The 4,826-nt window shown below is 38.2% G+C and overlaps 1 pseudogene; it reads right to left on the bottom strand.

Annotated features, from left to right (window-relative positions):
- Positions 1–613: 613 nt before the first annotated feature.
- LOC109960511 (stomatin-like protein 2, mitochondrial) lies at positions 614–4,619 on the bottom strand (annotated as a pseudogene).
- Positions 4,620–4,826: the final 207 nt, after the last annotated feature.

Genomic DNA, 4,826 nt, shown 5'->3' with positions numbered 1-4,826 from the left:
GTGATGGTGAACCAGCTCAAAATTAAAGAGGACATTAGAGTAACCAAACCATGGAAAACTTTGTGTACAATTATCAGCTGAATTATTCTAAATTGCTGACAGGGAAACTATGTAGTTGCACAAATTAAAGCTCTATTTGAACAACCTGCCAACATCAAAATCAAAGCTCCTCCCTGATTTCAAACTGAATTTGGTTTGCTGCAACAGAAACAAACCTTGGCATTTACAGTAAAAATAGAAACTTATTTTTTCTTAGCACCCAACTCAATCACACCAACACATAAATTGATTATTCATGTCAATCCTTCCAAAAATACAAATATTTAAGAGGCTAATTTAACTTCGTAGTTTTGCCTGAAACCATAACCACAGCTAATTTACCTTAGTGTTGTATATAGTAGAGAAAAATGCAACTAAATTAAAATAAATGCTTTTGAAATTATAGCAAATGATTTTTCAGTCCTAAGAAACCAGGAGGAGAAATATGAGCCTAAAATGTTAAGTCGTATCTGCATATCTCACAGGTATTAAATGTCTATTCAAAAGATGAGGGTTTTAAGAAGCTGCAGATTCCTTTGTTTAGTGTCACAACATACTGGCAGAACAAATGTCCTTATCGCAGGTACTACTCACAACACAGTGGATTTAGTTAACACCAGACAGACAGTTAACATAATGATGATTCAGTTTCTGTCTTTTCCCAGCTGTCATAGTTCTGCACCATCTGTTTATGAAATTCTGTTCCTCTGTCTCGACCTCCTGTGTTCAGAAGTATATAGAGCACCCTTTGCCCAAGACACATCCACACAGCAGAGTCATAATGTCCTACATGTGGAAAACTGTTTCCTTTTTTTTTATTGTCTGCTACAGTTTAAAACAATAATGAGCTGATACTGAGCTGATTTTGACTGGACCTGAGGCTCTTCACTGGGTTCCTGTGTCTTGGTCTGAATGCTCTCAGGGTTTAGTCTTGGTTTGGATAGCATGCTATAAATGGTCATGGCCTGAGGGCAGAAGAACATGTTGGAAAGTGTTACAAATGTATAGCAGTGGTTAAATCAGTGATATTTAATGATGAATACAAGAAGCAAAAGCATGAGGCTGCTGAGAATAACAATATGATGCAAGCACCATAGTGTCTACTCTTCTGAGTTCGTTTTAATCTCCAGTACCTGTTTCAGAACATGTCAGTTTATCATCGGGCATATACTGTGACATCTTAGGAGAGGGAAAGAAACGCATCAATTTTTAAATGTTTGTTTTTAGTTGTAAATAACCGAGAAACCTCCCGTATCATTGCAATCTTTGCACAGTGATTTACAACAGTGGTTGAACGTTTCATCAGATCATGTCTGCTCGTTACATATGAAACTACAACCACAGTTAGCTTAGTATAGGCTGGAAGCAGGGAAAACAGTTAACCTCACTCTAAAGGTAACAAAATCTACCTCCCAGCACCTTCGCCGCTCCCTCATTAACACACTGTATTTCCTTGGTTTTAATCTATGCAAAATCCAAAGTGTAAAAACATGTTTTAAGAGCAATGGAGAGAGTGCAATGGAACAGAACTCTGAGCTGGACAGTAAATTTCCCAAAATGTCAGCTATTCCTTTGACCAAAACCATTCCAAACAGTGGCTGTGAACAACCTTTAGAGTATGTCTGAAAGTGTATTAGCAGGCAGACATCATCATACTTGTATGTCCATTCTGCTAACATCACCGCTATTGGAGGGCAGAAGCACAGTGTGGGACTCTTTGGTGAAGTTGGAGAAAGCAGAGATGTACTGTTCAGCAACACTCAGCAAGGCTGCAGCATTACCATTCTAACAAGAATATAGGTAAGCGGTACTCTGGTCAGGGTGAATGCTGGGCAGAGCGTTTCCAAAATAACACAAGGCTTATGATCATTTTTAATCCTTTACCTGTTCAGCCAGAGCCTCTGACAATAGACGAATTGCCTTGGATTTGGCTTCTGCTTTGGCTAGCACAGCTTGGGCTTCACCTAGAGACAACACAACATGTAAACAACAAAACAAAATGTTTGGCTTATAGTATAGTAGAGGCTTAAAATCAAATTTTTCAACATTCATCTTGATCCTGCTCCTACTCAGTCAGTAACAACATTTGAATTGTTTGAAGTCTGAGTTCTGTAATCCTTATGTTGTGTTGTAAAACAGTCTGCAGGCCAGTAATTAAACACTTTGTGGGTTTAGAGTAATGATGGCCTAAGACCTTCAATTACATATATGCTCACGTGATTCATGCATGGAAAACTCGAAGTTACAGTCTACTTAAGTCAAGACTAAATGCACAAACCAGCGGCTTTCCCTCTGAAGCAAGGACTTGAGCTTGTTTGCGACCCTCTGCGACATTGATGGCTGCTTCCCGTGTCTCCTTAGACTCTAGCACTGTGGCTCTCTTCCTACGTTCTGCCTCCACCTACACAGGAAGCAAACAAAGGATATCAAATATTTCTCATCCAGGGAAATAATATAATCCTAAAATGACCCGGTGATTGGGTGCAACAATTGTTACCTGTGAAGGTCAGGGTGGTGTGTGTGCGCGTTGTACCTGCATCTGCATTGATTCTTTAACACGTGGTGGAACTTGCATATTTTTGATTTCATAACACAGGCAGCAGATTCTCCACTCATCTGAGGCCTGGTTGATGTTGCATATTTTTGATTTCATAACACAGGGAGCAGATTCCCCACTCGTCTGAGGCCTGGTTGAGTGGACGATGTTGGAATTAAGAGACTCCCTTTCCTTGAAAGCAGCAGGTTTAAGGTATTTATCCTTAGCTTACTGTAATGGAATACACACCAAGCAGATGTTCCCTACCCTGAATACTTTATCCAGTGTGAGTTTGCCCAGTTCTGAATGCATTGTGGTTTGTGCAAGCTGAGTGACTGCATATTCTGGGTCCTCTACACCATAGCTAGCCTGGAAAGACACAATTAATTGATCTCCATGAGTAGAGTTCAAGAATAATCAAACTAACTGGTGCCATCTTCTGGCTTAAAAAAAAAGACAACTTAAAAAAAAAAAAAGCCAAACATTTAGAGATTCCAGCCTCCTCAATTGTGAAGATTTATTGCTTGTATTTGTTCTTTATCACAGTAAACTGAATATTTTTGCTTTTTTCCTAACGCAAGGCATCTGAACATGCCATTTTCAGCAGGGGGCATTCAAATGTTTTGTAGATAATTAAGCCAAAGCATCACCAAAGTTAACTGAAAATGAAAACTGTTAGTTGCATATGTAAATTATATTATTATGAATATTCCAGGAAGCAGTGACAAAGATTTGAAATTAATTTAAATAGACTGACTTTATTTTCCAGATTGCCTTAGACTCTATACTGGTTTTTATTGATCGTACCTTGGACAGTATGAGTCTGAAACAACTATTCAGTTAAATTCTGTATGGTCAAAAATGTCCTAAATTTAAGTTGGCCATCTTTGCAGAAATCCTGATTTGCCCACAAACTGCTAGCAGTGTAAAAACTGTCAGAGTTGGAATAGAAATATTAGTAGATTTGTTAACATTACTATGGTCACAGATTTACCATTTTTGTATTGTCATAGTTCTCCAGTTAATCTAAACCAATACTTTGTGTCAAATATGGCAGTAATATGGGCAAGTAGGGTAACATACTGAGTCTTAACTTTAAGGTAAAGCCAAAGATGCGTAGCTAACTGCATCTTGTCTTTGCTGTCTGAATGACAGCAAATATGCTAGTTCTCTGAGTATTTCAGCAGTTATAATTCTTAATAGCATATCTTAAAAGGATCTAAGATTCATAAATAAAGAACATCAATTTGCAGCATCACATTATCTGTGTACAGAGTAGACCAAGAAAATATCAATTCATTCAGCCATGAAGATGTTTAATTTATCTAATAATAATAAACATGATGTTGCAATGACTTTATCCCAAAATGCAACAGAATAAACTTACCTAGGGACACAGCTGACTGTTCAGGGATGTCAATAACAATCTGTTTGAGGCTTTGTACATAATGAATTTGGTCAATTGTGGGAATGAGAAAGTTTAGTCCCTATAAGAAAGACAAAAAATGTGTTGGTGGTCTATGTATCTGTGCCTTCACATAAATAAACTGAGGTCACAGAGAGAAGTTATCCTCCTTCACATGCTTAGTGAACCCTTTTTAAGAATTACTGGCTCTAAGATCCGATGAAAGCGACCCATCCTCTCGACCACCCAGGCTTCCTGCTGGGGCACAAACAGGACTACAGTGTTCAAAGGTAAACGGGAGGCCCATCATTGCTGGGCTGGAGTCACCCACAATGTGGGAGTTCTACATAGACAGCAAGACAGAATTGGAAAGGTATGTTGGTTACACATCAGTGGATCTGTCCCACACTACATTTGTTCGATGACAAAAGTTGCATGTTATTTTGTAGGTTCAGATTAATAATGCACAAAATAATGAACACGTAAATGAACATGTGTTATACCCTGGGTTAGGAGACAAAGCCTTATAGCTCCTCATGAGGAAATTACAAGCTATGGAAGTGGATATAAATTGCCTTACAATTGCTGCCCAAAAGACTCTTTAGTGATATATTTTCTGATCTGCAGGCTTCCTATCATTGGTTTTCAGCTGAATTGATCATCAACGTTATTATGCAACACTGCCCTCTACTGTTTGGGATGATTCTACTACAACTGGGTGTCTAAAATTGAGAATATCTTTGGTGTGTGATATTCAAAACACAAAATTCAAGCTATGGTTTATTCTTTTGTTCTGATATGTGAATACTGCCTCTCTGGAAACTGTCATATATTATTGTAACTAGG

The sequence above is a fragment of the Monopterus albus genome, unplaced genomic scaffold (genome assembly GCF_001952655.1).
Source record: "Monopterus albus unplaced genomic scaffold, M_albus_1.0 scaffold48.1, whole genome shotgun sequence".
NCBI lineage: Eukaryota > Metazoa > Chordata > Actinopteri > Synbranchiformes > Synbranchidae > Monopterus > Monopterus albus.
Note: the sequence above shows the minus strand (reverse complement) of the source record. Positions and strands in the feature narration are given on the sequence as shown.